Source organism: Microcaecilia unicolor, chromosome 1 (genome assembly GCF_901765095.1).
Source record: "Microcaecilia unicolor chromosome 1, aMicUni1.1, whole genome shotgun sequence".
In the NCBI taxonomy this organism is placed as follows: Eukaryota; Metazoa; Chordata; class Amphibia; order Gymnophiona; family Siphonopidae; genus Microcaecilia; species Microcaecilia unicolor.
This window is the reverse complement of record NC_044031.1, coordinates 298,885,084-298,911,016: the sequence shown is the minus strand read 5'-3', so window position 1 is coordinate 298,911,016 and position 25,933 is coordinate 298,885,084.

The following is a 25,933-nucleotide window of genomic DNA, read 5'->3' as shown; positions in this document are numbered from 1 at the left end:
TACAGTAAGGTTATGAGTGTGTTTTTGCACAAAGTTGTGCATAGTGTTTTGCAGTTGAGCAATTGTGGTTAGTATATGCTTTGAGCAACCACTTTATTCTTTGACATATGATACATATCTAATATCTAAATTTAATAAAAGGTATTAATTGTGATTATTTTATTTTTACTTTTTTTTTTTCTGTGTGTTGTCAGACAATTATGGATTTAAGCCCCGCCCCTGGTCCCACCCCACCCCCTTTAGCCTCCCCAGACAATTGGGCCACCGACCGCCTATGCCCCTCAGCCATCTTATTTCCAAGCAGAAGAGCCATAACATCTTTAGTATTTCCTCATATGAAAGTGTGCCTAACATTTATGTACCTGGATCTACACCGGCCATAGATATGGCTTAATTGTGAGCTCATACTTGTAGCAGAGACATGCTCAACTTACAGTGTTCTCTGTAAGTTACATGTGTAAATGGGAGCCTTGACCATGATCTGCCCATATACAGGTTCCCTTGCATGTATGAGCCATGAAAGTTACAGAATAGAACTTAGGCACCCTGTTGGCACTCTCACCAATAAGTGTACACTTATGAATGTAAATGCTAGTGTTCTATATATTTAAACATGCAAGAGGTACATAAATACAGGCACCTAGTTTATAGAATTGCCCTTCTTATGTTTATAATGGCAGAGAGAGCAAGATATTGTATACATTTTGCAAGTCTTATTGGGCTGCTCTATAAATTTATTGTTTGATTAAAATACCATAACCCATGGATCCTATATATGGCACCCAGATATGCTTGTTGAAATTTATGCACATGCCCAGGATGTGCATGCAAATTAATTTGGTAATGAGCCCTTAACTATCAGTAATTGGGTACTAACAACCAGTATTGAAGTTAGTTGGTATTTATTAAAATTTGTGCACGCATCTGGCTATACACTATCCTACAAATCATAGCACCTAACTCTACTAGTGCATAACTCAAAAGGGGACATGGCCATGGGTGTGTCAGGGGCATTCTGAAAAGTTGCATGAGTACTTACAGAATATGGCCTCAGTGTGCCTAACTGGGGCGCCAACATTTACACCAGGTTTCAACAGGTGTAAGTCTGGTGTCTAAAGTCAGGCATGGGACTCAGCATTAAGAGCTATAAAGGGCAAGCACCCTTTCAGAATAGTACTTAGTGCAGATTTGATTATGGCTCCCATTTTTGAGTACCATTTATTAAAGGGGCCCTTTTACAAATAGGTTGCCGTGTGGCAACTCGGAACTCCAGACAGCCCAGCGTAGGTGCCGGCAGTAGTTCCATCCCCAGCGCACCCCATTTCCAGCACTAGTGGAAATATTGAAAAAATATTTCCACATGGGATTACCCAGCTCGCTTGCTGCCTGGTTACTGCTGGATTAGCACAGGAGCCCTACCGCCACCTCAGTGGATGGCATAAGGTGCTTCCCCCTGAAATGGCTGCATGGAAAGTGCAACCATCCTGTGCCTTCATTTGCTTTTTGGTTATTTTCACCCACTGCAGTAAAAGGGACCCTGGCGCATGGAAAAAATAGCCACCACTGCTAGCGCAGGGCCCCTTTTGCCGCAGCTTTTTAAAAGGGCCCTAAATGACTTATTTATGGTATCTAGGACTTAGGAGCACAGTATTGTTAATTTCTTGTTGTTTCTACCATCTAAACAAGAACAGACTATCCTGCAGTTTCCTAAACCAGATGTCACTATTGGGCTATATAATTCTGTTTATAATCTATAAAATATGTTGCAATCTCAGAGTTTAATCATTTTGGACTTAAGAAAATCAGACTACAGGGGGTTTTCTAGGCTGCCTTGGCTTGGTAGATAGCATCATTTCTCTCCAAGTTTTCTGACTGCTGATGAAGCAGAAAGTGAGTTATAAAGTACTACTTATGTGCTCAAAGTCACTCCTGGAGTTTACATTAGGGATTTTCTATTATCTGTCTTCACCTATGACAGTTTCTGATTTTGCCTCAGGAAACATTTTCTGAATATCTAAACTGTGATAATATGATGGCAATTCTTTCTCTGTTGATTCTGTCAATATGGATTGCCTTATTTTTTTCTGATAAAAATAAATCTTTTCTCATCACTAGTAAAGATAAATATATATCATATGATCCCCTGTATAATCATCAGCTATTATTTATTAATTTCTAAAATTGCTATGTTTAAAGTATTTTATTAAATTTTTGAATAAATAAACATGGATTTAAAAGAAACTCTGCTATTAAATCCAACTTAAAATTATATTTAGGGTTATCTACTAAACAATAATAGAACCCATATTAAAAAGAACTTAAACACTAAACTGCAGTTGGTATACATTTATCCATGTATTTTAAGGCACTGTGTGGGGACAAGTCTACAACTGGGCACCTCCATTTAGGCATCCTGAGGTCGCACAGCAGTAGCCTATTCTATTATGACATCTGGGCACCCAGATTCCATTATAGAATGCTAGTGTGATCCGGTATCGATGTGCCTAAAATTTATGAGCCTGATATTTTGTGCTATTTAACCGGCCAGGGACAAGAAATACCGGCTGGTGTAAAGTCTCATGTTCCAACAAAACTGATATAAACAGTTCCTCAGCCTGGCTTCATTTAGAAAGGAGTCAGCCCTTGGTGCAGCCATCTGGCGAAACATGGCCTTGTTGGGCAACACTGTTTAATACTTGGGAGTTTTAAAGAGTTGGAAGTGTTGCTAGGCAACCGATGAAGATGGACGCTTAGAGCCTTTCTCTCCCCTGCTTCAACTGGAGCATCGATATTAAATACAATCTTTTGAACCCATCTTCTTAACGACTCGCTATTCTAATATGTCCTCATCTAAACCTGCAAAGGCTGATTCAGCTCAATCCCCTCTGACTGGATCGAAAAGATCAAAAACAGATCCACTCACACCAGAGAAGGCATGCAGGCAAGACTGCCAACTTCTATGGCCGAAATCATAATGGAAGAGATAAGGGCATTAAAGGAATTAACTACAAAGCACTTTCAAGCAACGTGTGATTTGAAAGAGGATTTACAGTTCCTTACCTCTAATCTAACAGCATTCACCCTCCGAGTAGAATCGTTAGAGACTCGGGCAGATCAGACAGTACTTTTGCTGGCACAGCAACGGGAGAAGTCTGAACAGTGGTTCCGGAAGCTGGAACAAGAAATTGAGGATTTATCCAACAGGAATATGAGGAATAATATCCGGATCATCGGGCTTAAGGAAGAAGTAGAAGGTAGCGATGTCATCCAATTTCTCTCCTCCTGGCTCCCACAAGCTGTACAGTTACAAATGGACTTTCCGTTACAGTTCGAATCAGCCCATACATCGCCATCTTTTCACAAGCAAGGGCTACAGAGTCCCCGTCCAATTATCGCTAAGCTCCTCCGATATCAACAAGCCTTATACATAATTACCCCAGCACGCTTGTTAAAAGATCTCCGCTTCGAAGGAAAACGGATTCTGGTGGTCCCTGATCTGGCACTAACCTCAGCGGGGAAATGGAAAGCTTTCCTGAACCTCTGGGCTCGCCTTAAAGCTCTTGGAGCTCGTTATGGACTGTACTATCCTGTCCGCATGCAAGTCACTCTAAATAACACAACAATGTTTTTTGACTCGCTGGATCAGCTGCAAACTTATTTAGATCAAATGCAAACGCAGGACATGTCCTCATAACTCCTGGACTCATGTAACATGCAGCGTAGTTCTTATCTAATAGTACAGATATTTGATTTGCATTTTTTTCCCTGTTTCATCTTGTTTCTCTGCTGGAGTTCATTGCCCTAAATGGGGATGTCTTTACTGCCTTGTTTGAATATATTGCTCCATCTAATTCTCTGACATAGATGTGGCTTTCCCTGCAAGGCTGTTACTATATCGTATTGCTTTTACCCAGCTGATAACTGCAGCCTTGGTGATAACAATCTTCGGCTGTGCTTTATTTATTTGTTACATTTGTATCCCACATTTTCCCACCTATTTGTAGGCTCAATGTGGCTTACATAGTTCCGGAGAGGCATTTGCAGGCTCCGGTGAGAACAAATACAAAGTGTTGTTGTGATAAGATAAAGTTCATGTGGCACAGCCACATTAGAGAATCGTCTAACGGAATAATTGGGTTAGTTATGTTGTGTTGCAGGGATCAGCCATTTAAGTTGGATTGATGGGGTATGCCTTTTTGAACAGGTTAGTTTTTAGTGATTTCCGGAAGTTTAGGTCGCCGTATGTCTTTTTTAAGGCTTTTGGTAATGCGTTCCACAGTTGTGTGCATAAGTAGAAAAGCTGGATGCATAAGTTGATTTGCAGCTTGGGTAATGGAGGTTTAGATAAGTTCGTATTGATTCTGATGTGTTTCTAGTTGGTAAGTTGATCAGGCCTGTCATGTATCCCGGGGCTTCACCATAGATAATTTTGTAAACCAGAGTGCAGATTTTGAAGGCAATGCGTTCTTTGATTGGGAGCCAATGTAGTTTTTCACCAAGGGGTTTTGCAATTTCAAATCACGTTTTTCCAAATATCAGCCTAGCTGCCGTGTTTTGAGCGGTCTGGAGTTTCTTTAAGGTTTGTTCTTTGCATCCTGCATAAGTTCCGTTGCAGTAGTCTACGTGGTTTAGTACCATTGATTGTATTAGGCTGCGAAATGTTTCCCTCGTGAAGAATTGTTTCAAGCATTTGAGTTTCCACATTGAGTGGAACATTTTCTTTGTTGAGGATGCCATTTGTCTTTCAAGTGTTAGGTTGCGGTCTATTGTAACGCCGAGGATTTTCAGGCTGTCTGAAAAAGGAAGGGTATGTTCTGGGGTGTTAATACTTGTGGAGATGTCGGCGCTGTGTTGGGATGAGAGGATGAGACAATGAGTTTTTTCTTTATCGAGTTTTAGTTGAAATGTGTTTGCCCAAGAGTCCATGATGTTCAAGCTAAGCTTGATTTCGTTGGTGATTTCTGTTAGTTTGGTATTGTATGGAATGTATATTATGACATTGTCTGCATATATGGAAGTGTTAAAGCCTTGGTTGGATAAGGGCTAGCGGGGTCATCATAAGGTTGAAGAGTATTGGTGATAGCGGTGATCATTGTGGTACTCAACAGTCTGCCTTCCACAGTAGTGATATGTTTGAGTTTGATTTTACTTGGTATGTTTTTGTGGTTAGGAAGCCCTTAATCCAGCTAAGTATGTTTCCACCAATCCCAAACTTATCTAATAGTCTTATTAATATATTATGGTTTACCATGTCGAATGCACTAGACATATCGAATTGGAGGAGAAGGATGTTTTTGCCTATTGCTATTTCCTGCAAGGTCTGCTTTCATCTTTTCACCCTCACGCGGTGTATAGACCTGATGACCTGCTGGGGCTTCAAACAAGATCTCCAATGGATTGCCACAGTATTCCATTTCCTACCCCAAGCACAGTGCTAACTGTCAAAGAAGCAAGTTTTGATCAGCACTCCTTCTGCTGGTGATCTAGCAAACACTGGCCGAAGCGATGCTTCCTCTTCTGCTCTTGCAACCACACTGGAACAGCCTCAGCCGAGCCAAATTTAGGCACAGCAGGTCATATAACTGACATTCCTTAATCCAGCTTTGCGTCCTGGCTACAATTGCATCCGCCTGCCATATTATGCAGGGGTTCCAAGGCTCCCCAGAATCTTTCCGTATTGTCTGCTGTGTTCCTGGTTGCTCCTTCCTCTTCCACGCAGAATGGTGTGAGTGTGAGTGTAAATGCATTCGTGACCCCTCTTCAACAGACTGGTGGATACAGCTCTCATGGGTACAGTTGTGGTGTGCTGGTCACATCTAGTTATACAGGAGTGATAGTTTTTTCAACTTCTATTTCCTTCAGAATTCAGCCCTCGGAAATGCAAGGCTATCGCATTGAAACCCCAGTAGCTTCCTTTAGTCTGCCTTTCACCCTCAGCGTGAATGATCCCCATAAACCCGGACACGGCAGCTGATTAACCTTCAGCTCCCTCTGTGCACATACTGGCCCAGCACCAGCAACCATATTCTCTGATTCTGCACCATCATCTGTCCGATGGTCAGGGTGCTGCCAGCCAGCGCGCACAGGGAAGCTCACTCTCACAAAAAGTCACAACCTAACAAGTCTGTGATGCTAACTGAGGCATACTTGCTGTTCTCACACAGCTGTCCAACAGCAAACCCCACCCCCCCTCCCAAAAAAAAAAACCCTACTACAAAGAACAGAGTTTGTGCTTTCATCTTGCGAATCCTTCTGGTTTCAGCCTACTGCAGTGCTGTACTTCAGACTGTCTTGTTTGTGAAAGCTATTTCATGTTAACTTTATTGCCTTAATTTTTATATCTACTGCTACACTTGATTGTAATGGGAATGTTTCTCCCCAATTGGTCTGTTTACATAAGTGATTGCCTATCTCCTTAATTTAGAAACCACACAAAATCTCCCCACAAAAAATGCTCTTTGGTAGACACAACCAATTAAACTACCAAACCAAAGATATGAACTCAATGCCTGCAAATAGCAATGCCTTTAACTTTTCTCTTTACACATTGTTTTTATATACCTGTATATACATATTCATAGTGTGATTTGTTCTTTATTTTATATAAGAGAACCCTCGGAAGATACCACTTGTAAAGACAATGTCATTGGTTATTTTGCCTAGTGGCATAGCATCTCTTCATTGGGCTATCCCTTAGTTATAATTTTTTATATAAGTGCTATTGCAAACACATAGGAGAGCTCAAACTAAATGTGCTCAAAATAATAATAATAAACTTATCTTATCTTTAAGCCATGTCCATGTCTCTTAATTCTGTAATCCACATGGGCTTCCCCTGGTTACGCCCGACACCGCGGGTTTCAATGCTTTCCTCAGGGACTCGGGTTAATTGCCCTCAACAGGTCCACAATGACCTGTGAGCTGAGACATCGACGCTGAATGCTTGTGCTGCACTCGCAAGTGACACCGTGGGTTTCAATGCTTTCCTCAGGGACTCGGGTTAATTGCCCTCAACAGGTCCTCAATGACCTGTGAGCTGAGACATCGACGCTGAATGCTTGTGCTCCTTAATTTGGCACGTATGTTTGTTATATGCTTCTAGTCTTCAAATATGAGGGTTCCTCTCTAGTGTTCTAAAGATATGCATTCATACCCTAATGACTCGCCTGCACCATGTCAACTTTTCTCTTATATGGTATAGGCGTTTCTCTATCCAGTAATTGTGCAGGTTTGATCGCCCAAGGTTGCTGGATAGCCCCTCATACTGAATTTGTAATGCCATTCTTCTAAATGGTGGCCATTCATTCTGGCTCATACTCACCCAATAACAGCCAATTCTCTTCGTATTAGCTGATTATAGATGTGGCTGTATCTCTGACTGAAATTGTGTAGCATTTCTGTTTATCTTCATTATACTTAGTAGTGAATTAGTGCTAACCCTCATATTTGAACCTTAGTTTTGCAGTCTTCAGGCTGTTTTTATAATTAGTTGTCTTTTCCCATAATATGATATGTAGGTTTGACAAGTGTTAAGTACTTTTCAGTTTCGCATATTTCTGAAACATGCAGGGTTTGTCTTTAAGCGTTCTCTTGTCTCTCCTCGCAACCTCTCTTACTATACTACACTTTTTAAGGCTGAACTAACTGTTAGTTCTCTATGCCGCTTTTCTTTTTTCTAACCCAGTTTTCCCTCTCCTCCTCTTTTTGGTATTTCGCCAGGTGTCTGTTTAATAAAAGACCGAAAACGTTGTTTACCTTTCCTTATAATCACTGATGGCTCAGTCTAACATTATTTCACCCTTAAGATTTGTGACCTGGAATGTTAATGGTTTACATCACCCTGTTAAGCGGAAGAAAGTTTTGATTTATCTTAAGAAACTTAAACCTGAGGTAATTTTCCTGCAGGAGACTCACTGTGTCTCCACATTAGCTTTTATTAAACAAAGTAATTGGATCTCATCTTCCATAGACTCCCCCTCAGTAGGCAGGAAGCATGGAGTTTCAATCCTATTTCACAAAGACGTACACCCAACTATCTTGGAACAGAATGTAGATCTACAGGGTAGATGGGTAATTGCCAAAGTATCTATTAATGATGTTTCAGTTTTACTTGTTAATATATATGCTCCTAACACTGATACTCCTGATTTTTTCCTTAACCTCTTTCAGCTAATACAAGCATTTGATACCCTTAACATAATATTGTCAGGTGATTTTAATATACCTTTACACTACCATCTTGATAGACATTCTCAGGCTAAGGTTACACCCTCCAAGTCTTCTATTGCTCTGTGTTCTCTTATTGACCAAATGCACCTTGTTGACCCGTGTAATTAAACTCTGGAATTCATTTAAAAAAGGTTTGGATAACTTCCTAAAAGAAAAGTCCATAAGCCATTATTAATATAGCCTTGGGGATAATCCACTGCCTATTTCTAGGATAAGCACCATAAAATGCATTCTACTGTTTTGGGATCTTGCCAGGAACTTGTGACCTGGGTTGGCCACTGTTGGAAACAGGATACTGGGCTTGATGGACCTTCGGTCTGCCCCAGTATTGCAAACGCTTATGTTCCAATGTAAATAGAGAAGGAGAAAGGGGATTCAACAAGGTACGCAGAAATGCCACAGCATTTGGAGTCAGCAACAAGGAAAACCTCTTTGATAGATGAGGTAGAGATGGAGAGAGGAGTTCCAGAAATGCAAGATAGTATAATAAATGAAGGACGGGAACAGCGATCAACTGATGAGGAAGAATTGTAGAAAAAGTCCCAGAGGTGGAGGAATTAGCAGCTGAGCTGCTCACTTATTTAGACATAGACAAATATGCAGAGCTCCAGGAGAGGGCAGGCTACCCAAGTTGAATTTAACATCTAGAGTAATGAGTATGACAAGATGAATAAGGCCATAATTTGTATAAAAAGACAACCTATGGCTATTACAGAAGTTAACCGAATACACTACTGTGCAGCCAAAATTATTACAGAGAGTGTGCTACAATCAAGGATGCAGGGCTGAAAGAAAAAAGAAAAAAAAAAACAACAACTACTCCTCTTTGGAAAACTTGCATTTAGGGAAAAATAAATCTTTGCAAGCAGAGGTGTTCTTGATAGGTAGTTAAAGGATCAAAATGACCAAAAATACTGAAGAAGATCCAAAACATCAAACTGTATAAATCAGTTAATCAGGCACCAGCGTTGACAACACACGGGTGAATCTCTTCAAAAGGTTGGGTAATAAATCCCAATAAATAAATAACAAGAAGAACATTTTTATTTCCAAAGGGAGATGCAAGTAACCTTCCTAAATATTACAAACCAATAACTTATCTACTTATTATCTATAATCTGTTTACTGCAATAGATACTGACAGAATATACGATCACATAGAGTCTAATAACATCACGGCAATAGAGCAGAAGGCCAATAAGATAGGAGCATATGGAATGAAAATCAGCTCTTGCTAAATAAAACCTAGAGCTAAATAAAAAAACAGAAAACTCATTGTAGCATAGATTGATTATAAGAAACCCTTTGATAATGATCCACACTCCTGGATAATAAATTGCCTTACAATGTACGAAATAAACTCTAAATTGATCGAGTATATTAACTTATATAGAAACAGAGAAAAATGTAGACCGATAAAGACCATATGTCCGTCCATGCCATCTATTCTCTCTATCACTCTCTTAGAGATCCTATGTACTTTTCCCAAGCTCTCTTGAATTCAGATACTGTTTTCACCTCCACGACGTCCACCGGGAGGCCGTTCCACAAACTGACCATCCTTTCCTTGAAGAACTATTTATTCAGGTTACTTCTGAGTCTATTCCTATGCCCCCCTATGTTCCAGAACTTCCTTTCAATTGAAAGAGACTTGCTTCCTATGCATTTATGCTGCATAGGTATTCAAATGTCTCTATCATATTTCCCCTTTCTATCTTTTTATCAAAGTACATATAATTGAGATTTCTAAGTCTGTCCCTGTGAGGGGGTTTATTGAACTCTGCCTCTCACCCGTAAGAGCAGTTCCTTAGACAGCCTAAGCCACCTTAAGAGCACTAGTCCAGCCCTGGAGGAAGTGAGCTAGGAGGAGGGGTGGAGCCTAAACCAGGAAATATACAAGATAGGGTCTGACTGAGGATAAGGAGACCAGCGCGAAGAAGGAATTGAAGTCCCAGTGTACACCACCATCACCTATGGTTAAGAATTATTACCTGGCTGAGGTAAGCTGCTTTTGCTTCTTGTTTGAGACTGACAAGCTTTGTTCTGAGGTCTGGCTGGAGCCAGACCCTAGTACTCAGAGAAGAACTAAGAAAGACTCACAGGCTTTGTTTGGGCCAGGGTCACCCTACAGTCACAAACTGTGTTCAGGCTTTGCCAGCTTGAGGCCTGCTTAAGACTGCTTATTGAACTACAGAAGCATTCTGTTTTTTGTGCCTGGTCCTGTGACATAACAGGCTGTTTTAACCTGGTTTTACAGCCTGTCTCACTAACACAGAGTACTCAACAATTACTGTGGATTCTTTTGGATTCGTATTAGGTAAATTAGCTGTTTATTAGAGACTATAAGTCATTATTGTCTAAGATACACAATGATTAAGCTATATACCTAAAAAGAAACAATACCTATCTATATTTAAAAAGAAACAATCACTACATCACTGGTCACTACATCCAAGCAAACCTAGGAGTTTCTAGACCAGGAAAAGCAATAATAAACTATACATAATATACATACATCACTGATCATTAATCTCTACATCCAGGCTGTTGTCATCAGCTGGGTGGGGGGGGGGGGGGGGGAATTCACAACAAAAGCCAGGAGTTTCTTGAACAGGAAATATAGTTCTTTGCAGAGTACGTACGTTACTCACGGACGATCTCCCAATTTCACTGGCAAAAATTCCCCTTTTTATTTGGCTTAGAACTCATGTTCAGAGTCTGACAATTATAGAATGCTTGAGAATTTCTCTGTTTAGGTAAACAAGTCATAATGTGGGAATGTGGTCACATGTTTCTCTGTTCAGGTGGTCAGCCTGAACTCGAAACATGCTCCGCCTCCCCTTCACATACCAAATTAATTAGAGCCATGTCTTATATTCTGCCATATTTCAAATCATTTTCACACAAACAGAATTACTTCTAATCAAAAATATAGACCCAGAGTGCACTGTCGGTCACTCAGACAGAGTTGAAAAGCAACCTTTACAATCCTTTACACAGGCTCAGGATTAAACTAAATAAAAACTCTTGTTTTCACTTACGTACAGTGACAGTGGTGGGATTCTGAACTTATCCTGCCTGAGGAAGTCAGATCCGTGACCTCTGGGGCATTGGACCTAATAACATCCCTATGCTGGGACATTGATCAAAAGGGTTAGCCCTGCTTTTTGACAAAGACCACTGACCATTTTAATTGCCATCCTCTGGATCAACTCCATCTTGTTTATTTCTCTTTGAAGGTTCAGTCTCCAGAATTGTACACAATATTCTAAAGGAAGCCTCACCAGAGTCTTATACAGGGGTATCATCACTTCCATTTTTCTACTGGCCATTCCTCTTCTTATGCACCCAAGCATCCTTCTAGCTTTTGCCATTGTCTTTTCTACCTGTTTGGCCACCTTAAGATCATAAGTGATCACACCCAAGTCCCGCTCCTCTTTCGTGCACAAAAGTTCTTTATCCACTAAACTATACCATGCCCTTGTTTTTTTGCAGCCCAAATGCATGACCCTTCATTTTTTAGCATTATTTTTTATCTTCCAAATTCCAGACTATTTCTCTAGCTTCGCTGAATCCTTCCTCATGTTATCCACACCATCAAAGATGTCTATCCTATTGCATGAAAATGTGGCAAACTGCACGAACAATATGTGATGCCTAATATCAGGATCCAGTGAGAAATGTTCAGGGAGACTCCTTGTCACCACTTTTGTATAGATTTAACCCTTTGAGTACACTTCTTAACTCTTTGGGTTATAGATTTAGTGTTAACCTAGAACTAGCAAACACCCAGAGGTAACATCACATCTGCAGTTTGTAGATGACTTGAAGCTCTATAGTTCCAGCAATCAGCATTGGGCAGAACATCTTTGACAGTAAAAAAAAGTTTTCAGGTAACATCAGAATGACTTTTGGTTTGGATAAATATATAACTAGCAGAAGAAAGGAGGTGTTGATACCCCTCTACAATTCATTAGTGAGGCCCCACTTGGAGTATTGTGTTCAGTTTTGGAGGCCACATCTTGTTAAGGATGTAAAAAGACTTGAAATGGTGCAAAGAAAAGCTACAAAAATGGTATGGGATTTGCATTGCAAGATGTACAAGAATAGACTTACTGATCTGAACATATATACTATGGAGCAAAGGAGAAACAGGGGTGATATGATACAGACATTCAAATATTTGAAAGGTATTAATCTGCAAACAAACTTTTTCTGGAGATGGGAAGGCAGTCGAACTAGAGGACATGAATTGAAGTTGAAGGAGGGAAGACTCAGGAATAATATTAGGAAGTATTTTTTCATGGAGAGAGTGGTAGATACTTGGAATGCCCTCCTGTGAGAGGTGGTGGAGATGAAAATGGTAACAAAATTCAAAAATGCGTGGGATAAACACAAAAGAATCTTGCTTAGAAGGAGTGGATCCACAGAAGCTTAGCAGAGATTAGGTGACAACACTGCTAATTGGGAAGCAAAGCCAGTGCCAGGTAGACTTATAGGGTCTGTGCCCTGAAAATGGCAAGGACAAATCAAGGACAGGTATACATATAAATTATCACTTACAATGAGTTTATCTTGTTGGGCAGAGTGTATGGACTGTCCATGTTTTATTTGCCTTCATTTTCTTTGTTAATATTGGGCTCATTTTCGAAAGAGAAGGATGTCCATCTTTCGACATAAATCGGAAGATGGATGTCCTTCTCCCAGGGACGTCCAAATCGGTATAATCAAAACCCAATTCAGGATGTCTCCAACTGCACTCCGTCGCAAGGACGGCCAAAGTTCAAGGGGGCGTGTGGCATAGCAACGGTGGTACTTGGGGGTGCCTAACCCTTGGACGTCCATGACCCATAATCGAAAAAAACAAGGATGTCCCTGACGAAAACTTGGACTTTTTCACCCGGACATGTTTTTATTACAACTAAGGCCCAAAATAACCAGATGGCCACCAGAGATAATCTGAAGATGACCTTCCGTACTCCCCCAATGGTCACAAACCCCCTCCTACCCCTCAAATGTTTTAAAAAATATTATTGCCAGCCTCTATGCCGACTCAGATGGTCATACTCAGGTCCATGACAGTGCATGCATGTTCCGTGAGCAGTTTTAGTGGGTACTGCAGTGCACTTCAGGTCCATTATCCCCCCTACCCTGTTACATTAGGGAGGAAACAGCGAGCTCTCCAAAACCCACCCATTGTAACCCATATTATGTCGTTGCCGCTGGATTTGCCATGTTGCAAGGATGTCACAAATCGCAACTTGAATTTCCCTTCAAAAAATAGCCCCCTCCCACGTATGCATGTTACTATGTTAAGGCATCCTGTTTGTGCTGGCTCCAATCCAAAAATGGCTGCTGCAATCCCCAGCAGCAATCTCATGAGACTTCTACTGCACAACATGACAGCCATTTTGAATGAGGAATACAACATGAGCAGGAGCAAGTGAGGATTGTTCCTGCCCTGAATATCCACTAGACCATCAGGATGATACAGTAGGCCTTGTGGAGGGGGGGGGGAGGTGATGGGTGGGTCTGGAGGGGGCTTCCTCTGTTTAGGGGGAAAGGAGGAGGGAGGGAGGGAGAAAGTGGCAGCTCTCTTGGTTCAAGGGGGCTGTGGTAGAGTTGAAGCACCATGGAGGAGGGGGGGAAAGGGAAGGATGCTGGACACCATATGGGAAGTCTCGAATATAAACCAAGATTTAATTTTTGGTCCTTTTTTGGCAAAAAAAATCTCGGTTCATATTCAAACATATATGGTAAATGTTATTGCCTTCATTATAGAATTCACATCATGGAGGTTAATTTAATAATTTATTTTCCATGTAAAGCATGCTTTTTATAACAAAACTTTCATGTATGCATACACAAGTACAAAGTAGGAGCAATGCAAGTTATTGCTAAGTGATCTATGCAGACATTCCCTGAGACAATTTTGGATGAAGTAGGGGTAAAAATATTCATACATATGGAATGTGTGAATACATTTATACCTTCTTCAGGATAGGTGTAAATTTGTATGAGTGGATTTGTGTGCTATTGGGAGTCATTGTATGAGCTTAATTTAGATAGGACTATGTTGCCTTTATAAAATAATGAAGGAAATGCATCAAAATATGAATGGACCACAAAGGAGTTGAAAGAAGTATGAATATTAATAAACAATCCAGCTAAGATTTGGCAGACTTACAAAGCAATATTGGCTAATATAAAGATAAAAATACCTTCAGAACAAAAAAAGAGAAAACAGCAATCATCTTCATATTGCTGACAAATGTTGTGCAAGTTGCTGTAAGTTATAATCATCAGTCAATTTTTATTTATTTTTAAGACCTTTAAGTGGTTTTTAAAAAAGCAAAATGCAAGTAATATCATTGTTGTATTATGTAGCTTTTATTCTGCCTTTAACCAAATAGCAAAGATTAAGAAACTTCCAATCAGAAGGAATTTACAGAAAAAATATTTATAGTTCAACAAAAAGTAATAAAATCTCAATGCCAATAAATCAAGATTGTTGATTTAAAAACAGATATCTTAAGTGTCTTACAAAAAGAAAGATAAAGTGTAATAAGGCAAAATTCAACAGGAATACTGTTCTACATCTTGGCCCCTTGAAATGCAAATGAATGTTCCCAAAATAACTTCAAGTTCATCCTCTTTTCAGATGGAATATTCAATGACATTTTTTTCCAACATCTCAGGTGACTTCTGTTATTTGTAAATTGAAGAAGCTCACTCACAGATTCTGAATTCAAACTATAAAAACATTTTTATACCAAACAAGCAATTTTAAAGTGAATTTGAGATTAATTAATTTTATTGTATTTATTTAGTGCATTTGATATACTGCTGAGGCCTTCACATAGGCTTATAGTGGTTAACACGTACCATTTTCTTTATAAGTACTACTAGTACTGTCCCTAATGGGTTCACAATCTACATCACATAGAACTACAGAGAAAATTCCCCAGGATCTGGGCCCACTGCTGACTGTTAGGCAGCAGTGGAAATTGAACTTGGTTCTCCATGTCTACAACCCACTGCACTAACCATTAGGCCACTCCTCCACTCCAAAGCCAATACAATCCATATATAAAAGTGGGGTGGCTTCATGAAACTTTCCTAGATTAAAGATTAATCTTGCAGATGTATTTTGTAATAACTGGAGCCTCTTCTTGAACTGTAAATTAATTGAACAATACAGTGAGTTGCAATAAATGTGGTATCAGAACTACTTGAGTAATGGCTCTGAAACTCGATGAAGATTGAATGGCCCTTAATCTACGCAAGTCAAGAAAGAATTTTATGACCAAATATAATGCCCAAACTATAGATTATGTTTATAGTTTATTTTCATGCATATAAGACCTAATTCTATATATGTCACCTAAAAATTGGTGCGAAAGGAAAACACACTTAGGTGTATTCTGTAAACTACACCTAGAGTTAGGTGTACACCTCAATCCGTCCATGTGACTAGAATTTAGGCGCAGCTAATTATGCCAATGAAACCCTGGTGTAAATGCCTGTGCCTAACTTTAAGCGCGGAGCGGGTTATTCTATAACACCGTATGTAAATTTTAAAATGCCTATGATCTGCCTTTGCTCCTCCCAAAGCCACACCCACCTTTTAGATGCCACACAGTAGAATTTATGCAGACTACGTTATAGAATACGCTTAGCAAATAGTGTGTATACATTCTAATTATTGCTCATTAGTGCTGATAATTGCTTGCTACCATCCAATTATTGGCACTGATTGGCTCATTATTAAATTAAGTTACACACGCAAATCAGCTATGCATACCGATTTGTGTGTGTAACTCAAGGTGCCATACATGCTCATGTTATACATGCTGTGGACACCCCATGCATGCTATATGCATGGATGCACTATACCAGTGTATTTTTACAAGATGCACTGATTGCCATATTAGTGCATTTGTTTTTAAGGCCTGCTTTTCTGTTTAGGTTTTTTTTTTTTGCAGGTTTTATGCACTAATAATGCCTACAAGAACCTAAAAAGAAAAGCCCTTAATAAAAAAATGTATTAGTTTGGCAGTTAATGCATCTTAAAAAATAAACTGATGTACTTGTGTTTATATGCGTTGGGCCATAATACCTAGTTTAGTCTTTTTACATAGACTCACAATTTACGTGCGTTATATAAGTAGGAGCATGTCATTATTCTATATATGTGTCTAAATTTCTGCCCTCCCAACTATGTGCACGTATCAGAGATGTGCGTGCAAATAAATTGACTAATGATTCTCAGAAAATCAATCATTGGGTGCTAATAAACAATTATTGATGTTACTTGACAGTCTGTAAAAAAATTTGCAATTGCATCTCAGTGCATATATTTATATAGCACGGAACGTAATTTCAATCACACAGATCTGAAAATGCAGCATATTCCTAACATTTGGACATTTTCTGCCATAATGGAAGAAAACAAAAACATCCAGGACTAAATTAAGTGGTTTGAGTTAGACCTGTTTTAATAATGACTGGGTCATAAGAAAAGTGCCCTACAATGACCAGAGGACACTGGGGAATAAAGGAATGACCCTCTTACTCCCCAGTGGTCACTGACCCCCCATCCCAACCCCAAAGATATGAATGAAACAGTACATACCAGCCTCTGACAGCTTCAGATGTTATGGCCACTCCTATTAGAGTTGCAAGCAGAAGCTTGGTATAAGTTGGGTAAAATATAGGTGGGTTTTGGAGGGCCCCCATACAAGATAAGGGAGTAGCAGTGAAATGTGAATCTGGGAGCTTTTAAGTAAAGTCCATTGCAGTGCCCCTAGTGTGTACCACTGCTCTGCTGGTATGTCTGAGTGGCCAGTTTACTAAGAATGCTGGCTCCTCCTTTATCCCAATGGCTTGATTTTGTGCGCTTTTCACTTGGATTTTTTTTCTTCAAAAATAGACCAAAAAGATAAATGCACAGAACACAAAAGCATCTAGCAAGTGGCCATTTTTGAAAAAAAATGTTGCTGTTTCAAAAATTGCTATATTTGCCACCAAATTTTGGAACTTTTGAGCAAAACATCTAAAGTCAGAGTAGATATCATATTGAAAATGCCCCTCACAATTTCTTTGGTAATCTAATATAGGAACTCTTCTGAGACAAAAACAACCAGATCCTTTCTGGAAAAAACTCCAGTCCTTCACATCATCTAACAGAGAGAAAACTCTCTTAGTGGAGAAGAAAGGAGCCTGCCCTTTTTCCTCCTTGAGACTTTGGAAACCACAGCATATTGCTACTTCTTCTTGGCTTTTCTTGATGTTGCCTCATGGAGTCACCTATAGAGATCAGAGACAAAAAGACTCAAAAGGAGGGGCTGGACAAAAGACAATGTGTCATCTGTCTTAAACTCAATGCATAACAATGTAACCACAGTCGAGTTGTAACAAATTGTACTTCCATTAATACAATGTATTGTAAGCCACACTGAGCCCGCAATAGGTGGGAAAATGTGGATAACAATTCAATAAAATAAATAATAAATTACTTATAGTTTCCAGACTTTCTCAGATGCCCAGAGTCACAGGCACATTGGAACAGGACCTCCATGATATCACTGAGAGAACCTTCCCTAAAGAACTTAAACATCACAGTGTTTGTGGCATGCAGCTTCAGGGGTGTATCAAAGGGGTATGCCCATGGAGCTCAGAGGACCCGGAGGGGAGGCTGGGGAAGTTGGTTACCTGCCCCAAATTTTTTCCTATTGTGTACTTCGGTTTCAGCTATACTATGAGTACTGTTTGCATTTTATTTTCTTCAGTTTTCATGGGAAAAAAAAAAACCCAAAAAGTTACCACACCCATCAGCTCTTAAGCAGCAGCGTGGTCAATGGATTAGCATGTACAGATAAGACCAAGTGAGGCATGCTCAGTTATGGCATCTTCTACTCTTTTATCAGCTCCACCTTTACGTATGACTTCCTTACCTTTTTCCAGGGAAGATCTAGTACGTATGGTACTGCATTGCCTTGGAGTAGTTGGTTCTGGTGTTGAAATATTTATTACTTTTCAAATCCTTATTTCTCGATATAAGATACCAAAACCACTGCCACGGCCTGAACTAGTTATTCGTTATTGGACAGAAAACAGAGGGTAGGGTTAAATGGTCTTTTCTCTCAATGGAGGAGAGTGAACAGTGGAGTGCCGTAGGGATATCTGTACTGGGACTGGTACATTTAACATATTTTATAACGATATGGAAACGGAACGACGAGTGAGGTGATCAAATTGCAGATGTACACAAACTATTCAAGGTTGGTAAACACGTTTGGAATGTGAAATATTACAGGAAGACCTAGGAAATGGAAGACGGGGTGTCCAAACGATAGATGAAATTAAATGCGGACAAATGCAAGGTGATGCACTTTGGAAAGATAATCCGAATCACAGCTGCCTGATGCTAGGGTTCACCTTGGAGGTCAGTGCTCAAGAAAAAGTTCTGGGTGTCATTGTAGATAATATGATGAAATCTGCTCAGTGTGCAGCAGCAGCCAAAAAAGCAAACAGGATGCTAGGAGTTATTAGGAAAGGGATGGTGAATAAGTCTGAAAATACTATATTGCCTTTGTATCGCTCCATGGTGTGTCCACACCTTGAGTACTGAGTTCAGTTCTGGTCAGTGTACCTCAAAAAAGATATAGCAGAATTTAAAAAGGTTCAAAGAAGAGCGACAAAAATGATAAAGGGGATGGAGCTCCTCTCGTATGAGGAAAGGCTATAGAGGTTAGGGCTCTATAGCTTGGAAAAGAGACGGCTGAGGAGAGATATGATTGAGGTCTACAAAATCCTGAGTGATATGGAACGAGTAGAAGTAAATCGATTTTTCACTCATTCCAAAAGTACAAAGACTAGAGGACACTCGAGGAGGTTACATGGAAATACTTTTAAAACAAATAAGAGGAAATATTCTTTGCCAAAGGATGTGGTAACAGTGGTTAGCTTATATGGGGTTAAAAAAGGTTTTGATAAATTCTTGGAGGAAAAGTCCATAGTCTGCTATTGAGACAGACATGGGAAGCAACTGCTTGCCCTGGGATTTGTAGTATGGAGTGTTGCCACAATTTGTGTTTCTGCCAGGTACTTGTGACCTGGCTTTGGTCACTGTTGTGAAACAGGATGCTGGGCTAGATGGACCATTAGTCTGACCCAATATGGCTACTCTTATGTTATATTCTCATGTTCTAACTGGATCTTGAGCCTGTAGATCAAGAGCTATCTAATATCTCATTGTCTGGCATCTGGAAATCAGTGGTGAGAGTTGAGCATATGCTGAAAACCTCTACTTCTCAACTCTGATATTACTTGAATCAAGCATCACAGAAATTTCAAGAACGAAAATATATTGATTGTGATAAACATTTGGGAATTAGAGTCTAAAGTGGCAACATTGCAGGCAGTGAACATTTGGAGATATTCATAGGTCTAAGAACTTCATGTTTTAAACTTTCATGTTACTCATTATTGTCACCTGAGATCTTATTTCATAAATATTTAAAGGACTTTCTGTCATTTTCTACTGCAGGCATTATAATAATTTCCAATCTGTATTATTACCTCAAAAAAGAATTGTCTCAGATATCTCAAGAACTTAGGGGGAATAGTACATGGAAGAATCTAGAAATGAATCTGAATTGATTTGACTTATTTCTGGAAACTTCACATGATGCCTTCCATCAACATGCAACCTTTTGGTTTCATTTACTTGGGGAGAGATAAATCTTTGGTTATGTGTGCTTATTTTAAGAAAAAAAAGATTGTTATATTGTGATCAGGAAGCTTAGAATTTTCCCTGATGTGGCAAGAGCTGGGAGCTTCTTCCTTCTGAATTCCCCGTGCAAGAGTTGCCTACACTTTGAGAAATATTATGTTTTGTTTTTAGATCCTGGCCAACTGGAAAATGTCCTTATAAATAATGTCTTCAGTTCAACAGATCATGAGTAAGGCAATAAAAGTGTAAGATTTATACTGTGATTAGTATTATTTCCTTTATAATAAGTCTTTTGTGTATGTAATCACCAAGTGCTCCATTGATGTGGGCTTTGTATTTGTTATGTTTGTTTGGGCATATTTCCTTATTATTACTGAAATACTACTTTTGTTTCATACGAACATATAAAGAAGAATTAAAATAGCCACACAGACGCTATGCAGAGCCAAAGGGTTAACCTAGTAGTTAGAGCAGTGGCTAAGAACCAGAAGACCCAGGTTTAACCTCACCACTTCAGCTGTTTGTAGGTGTTTCTTTCTTTTTTTTTTATTGTGAGCCCACCAGGGACAGAAAAATACCTACTGTCCCTGAATATATACCATTTCAATAGCCTTCAGGATTGCAGTTTTCATATGCATTCAGGAACAGTAGGTGTTTTGTGTTCCTGGAAGACTTACAATTACAAAAACAACAACAAAAAAAACCACACACACACATGCAAAAACTGAAAGTGGGATTTGAGCCTGGGTCCTTTTGTTCTTGATGCACTGCATTAACTTCAGATCTGCATGGAGGACTGTTAAGAATACCCTTAGGCCCGATGATCAAAGTCCCTATGCTGTTCAGAAGAGCAATGAAAAATTAGCGTGGGAACAGCATGGGAATTAAAGCCCTGATGATCAAAACTAATAGCATGTAAATTTATGCCTGCTATTAGGTTTAATCTTCCTGAGGGAGGATTGTGCCTGGGCATGCAACCAAGGTACAATCCTCCTGCAGGAGTTGTTTAACTGGTCCAGGCTGTCAAAAAAAAAGCTCGAACCTGTCAAACATAGGGGCTGGAGGCCTTCCCATTCTACCCTGGGCCAAGAAGCCCCCACAACCCCCCCCCCCCAACCACCCCTGAATAGAGATGGCTAGAGGTCCAGTGGACCTCCAGCCTCCATACCTTGAAGAGAAGAAGGAGGGAGTAGCACTCTCTCCTCCTTTCAGTGCCACATCCAAAATGGCAGCACCCTGCCCTGTCCAGACCATCCTGGGATTCACTGGGTGGGGCTTCCCTACCATATAAGGGTGCCACAATTTTGGAGGTGGCGCTGGAAGGAGGAGGAAGTGCTGCTCCCTCCTTTGTCTCTATGAAGTATCAGGGGTGAGGTTCGGTGGGCGCCCTTTAGCTCTCTCCATCTGGGGGGATTTGGAGGGCCTCTGTCAGAGGAGGTTGGGGGATGGAGGTCCAGTGGACCTCTAGGCCCCCCCCCCCGTGTCAGATGCCTTGTGGGGCTTGTAGGGGGGGGGCTTCTTGGACCAGGGTGGGATGAGGAGGCCTGCTAACATGCATCCTGGACAGAGCTCCCCACTCCTCCTCAATGCTCTGCAAACCCTAATGCCAGCTCCAAGCTGGCATAGGGTTATCGGGGCAGCAACATCCTTGTTTGGTGCGTTGCCCGCTGAGCATTAGGAAGGAATATGTAATGCCCTGTTTAGCGTGCATTTGCATGCTACTCACAGTCAGAGCAGGTGAGCTTATTGTTTCATGCACTCACTGGCTCTGATCATGGGGCGGGAGCAAACATGGCCACTAGTATGGAGCTAATAGCCTGTAGTGCCTGCATTTGCTTCTGATCATTGGGCATTTGGAGGGCGGAAGGAGACAGCAACCACTGGGAGATTAGGGAGTTGATGTGCCTTAATCCCTTTAGTGGACAGCTGCTCAGTCAGAGCACCTTTCTGTAAACTGGACGTGCCAAGTACCAGGATAAATAACAACAGCCATGTTTTTTAGACATAGATATCCCTTTCCCTTCTGCAATCAGAGTCAGACATACATATTTTGTCACTCCCTATTCCCACCCAAAACGTTCCCAGATTATGTCTCCTTTCCATATAGACATACTGCAGTTTTAGATGATTACATCCTGACTTTATAAAATTGGGATTTGGACATCCATGTAATATGGATGTCTAAATGCCAGTTTTCAGACATCTAAAACAAGAATAGAGCTTCTAAAATAACCACCATTATCACCTTTGCAAGGACATGTAAAATTCTACAATCACCTTCAACATCTATAAAATCCCTAGAGTATACATTCTTAGTATAGATTTAGGCGTAGTAAATAGAATACGCTTAGTTGATATCTCAGCACCTAAAACTAAGCATCTCCATTTACATCAATGAAAATGAGGTGTAAATCCCGTCATGTAGATTTAGGCACAGTGGGCCATATTCTATAACTACATGTGTACATTTTGGAACACCCACAAAATGCCCATTTCCCTACCTATAACCACGCCCCTTTTTGTCTTCACACATTAGAAGCACATAAATTCTAATTATTGCCGATTAGTGCTCATAATTGCTTGTTAAGTGCTATTATCAATGCTGATTAGCTTGTTAATACAATTAAGTTATGCACATTGTTATAGAATTCGCTTGGATTTCGGCATGGATTTATTTGCACACATATCTCAGAAGCGTGTCCAAACTTGGGCATGCAACCTTGGATGCCATATATAGAATCTGGGGGACATTGCCTGCCACTGAATGTCTACCTTCATTTGCATATCAGCTTGAATGAGTTTTGGTCAGAGAGAGGTTACAAGCTAAGTGGGTACTTGAGGCAATGAAAAATAAAGCATTCTGGTTCTCACACTACTCTGTCAATGATAGAATTTATTTTATTTTTATTTTTGTTACATTTGTACCCCATGCTTTCCCACTCATGGCAGGCTCAATGCGGCTTACATATTAGAATAACATGTAAACCCAGTTTTAATCATTCCTGTAATAAACTAGCCGTTAAGCCCATAAAAATGGGCGAGTATTGCAGCCCTCCTCTCTCCCCTGGCCTCACCCCGTCCACCGATCCTCCCCCCATATCCAGCGACCCTCCTCTTTCCTTTGGCCTCCCCCTCCCCCCTCCCATGTCCAGCAACCCTCCTCTGTGCCCTGCTCTCACCCCAAGTCCAGCAACCATGGCCTCTCCCCCCTGCCCTCCCCCCATGTCCAGCTACCTTCATTGCCACCGCTCCCTCCCCCCTCCCTGCCGGGCCCCCTGCACTGACCTGACAGTGCCTCTCACCTCCATGTGAAAGTGCTACAGGCAGCAGCAGATCGCTCTGCTGCTGCCTGCAGCGCTTCCACACGGAGGTGAGAGGCGCTGTCAGGTCAGTGCAGGGGGCCCGATACGGAGGGGGTAGGAGCGGCAGTGGGGATGGGGGGGAGGGTGGAGGTTGTTTCGCGCAATGTTCCTTTCCAGGCGGCAGCGGCGGTGTCCAACAATTCGACTCTGTTTCCCTCTCTGACATCATGACGTCTTGACGCGAGGGCGGGACAGAGAGGGAAGTCTGTACTGCGCATTTGCAAGTGAGTACGGTCACTTGCCATTTATATGTTTGATGTAACTCCATAATCCCTTATTTGTCCTGTTTGTCCGTCCTAAATAGACTAAAAGCTATTTCCAGGAGGGACTATCTCTTAAATGTCTATGTTGAGCACTATGTGTGTGTCTAGTAGTGCTACAAAAATGATAAGTAGTAGTAGTAGTATTCTAACGTCTAGGCCATCCACTTTCTGCTAATTGCTATAACATTTTAAGGAACTGCTATGAAGTGGGCGCTAACATTTATGTATCAGTTATATGTATAAATGTTTAGAATACAAGCATATGCATGTGTATGTGTGTTTATTTTCCTTTTACAATATGTGCCAATCAGGCACCTTCTGGGTAGCTATATATTTATGTGCACAGTTATAGAATGAACTCCTTTATGCATTTTTTTTCTCTGCAGAAGGCTATTTAGGTTCTGATCTGTAGCTTAGTACCATGCTCTCATTGCTCATGGTTAGCAGGAAATAAATATAGTACATTGTGAAGGCCCTTTCCTCTATTTTTTTTAGAGCACTCATATCCTAAGCTTAAAGTCCTTTTGAATACACATTTCTTTGAAAATGCCTTCTCTATTCATTTAGGTCCAGATGGCCCTCCCGGGGTCCACTAGCCCTGCAGCCACTCTTTCTTTCTGTCTCTCTTTCCCTTATCTTTTTTTTTTCTCACTCTTCCTTCTCTTTTCTTTTATACACTTGGCATTCCATTTTTCTTTTAATTTATGTTATTAAATTTTGTACATCACTAAGGTGGTCTTTTACAAAGGCTTAGCTCACGTTATCTGCAGTAAGACCCATTTTATTCCTATGGGCCCTGCTGTAGATAACTCGAGCTAAACTTTAGTAAAAGACCCCCTTTGTTATCTTTTTTGAGGAAAGGTGATCCATAAAGTTTTAATAAATTAAATCAAATCAAATCATGCACACAATCACCAATGGATTGAGGGCTGAATCCTCTCTGCACAGTAGTTTCAAATGAAACATTTCTTCTATCCCAAGATATTGTGTTATGGAGGTAAGGGGAGAAAATTCCCACATCTATGACTTTGTTATTTTAACATCTACTTTGTCTTAGGATTACTTCCCCTGAGGATTCGGGCAGTTGGAAACAGAATAAATACTGAAAAATGTCAGGTAAAGAAAGAAAAAAAAAGTGCATTCTTAGTGGGAAAAGGACAAATCATCAGTAGGATTTCTGACAACAAACCTCAAGTAGCATTTCAGAACAGAAAAAATGTGAAAATTCAAACGTTGGTCATTTTGGGCCCAGTAGAAAGAAAGACTGCAAAAGAAAATGAATGGGAATATTCAGGGACAAAGCTAGACTTGAACAAAATAGCTGCCCTATACTGCAGATAAATAGAACTGTACAGTGACAGTGGCTAATCAATCCAAATTTACTGCTGGCTTAATATTATTCATCCTGGACATTGTTTTGAGCAGTGAACGCCTGTGTCTTATCTGGAGGCTAAGTTGTAGTTATGTATTAGTTGTCTATGGAGACTATCCATCATGTGGAATCTAGTTTCCTACAGCACTTAATGAATATCTTGAAAATGTCAATATCTTGTTTATAACTAAACTGAAACTCAAGCATTCAAAGATATTCATTTCAATGATGCCTTAAATGTTCAAGGTTCTAGTGAGTAGCAAACCCTCCATCTGCTTGAAGAAGAAGAACAAAGTAGACCCATGATGTCATCACACTGATGCTATGAGAGCAATTCTATAAAGGGAGGCCTAGATTTAGATGCTAGGAAAGCCTACTTTTCTTTGTAGAATACTAGTGTAAATGACTGAAAATGAACCTATATTTAAGACATGAACACTTATACCACCAGTTCACGCATATATAGCACAAGACCGTCTATAGATTATAATATTTTATAATGTATGTGTGTAATTTTGCATTCCTCCTATGCTTGCTCAAAATCAACCCATGTGAACATCCACCCGCAAATTATGCACTATTGCATCCAGGTGTGTACTTATAGAACAGTTCACATTTACAAGCATGTGTGTTCACATACGACTATAAATTATTGGAATACTGGCATTTATGTGCATTCTTGTCACTTAAACTAGGCGGCTCCTTATAGAATTAATTTAGATTAGTTTAGGCCTGCTATCTGGGGAGTCTATATGAAATGTATACCTTATCCAGATAGTGGATGAATATTGCTAAGGTCCCTGCCCAACCTTGCTCTACATGCTTTGTGCTCCTTAATTTTATGGATAGTATGGGCCTTTAAGACAACTTTTCACCCAATATGATCTGTATAATTTTAGAAAATATATGGCTAAGTGAGTTATTTATTCACCTGTGGCTGGCAATATTCTCTCTAAGCATCTCTGGAGTT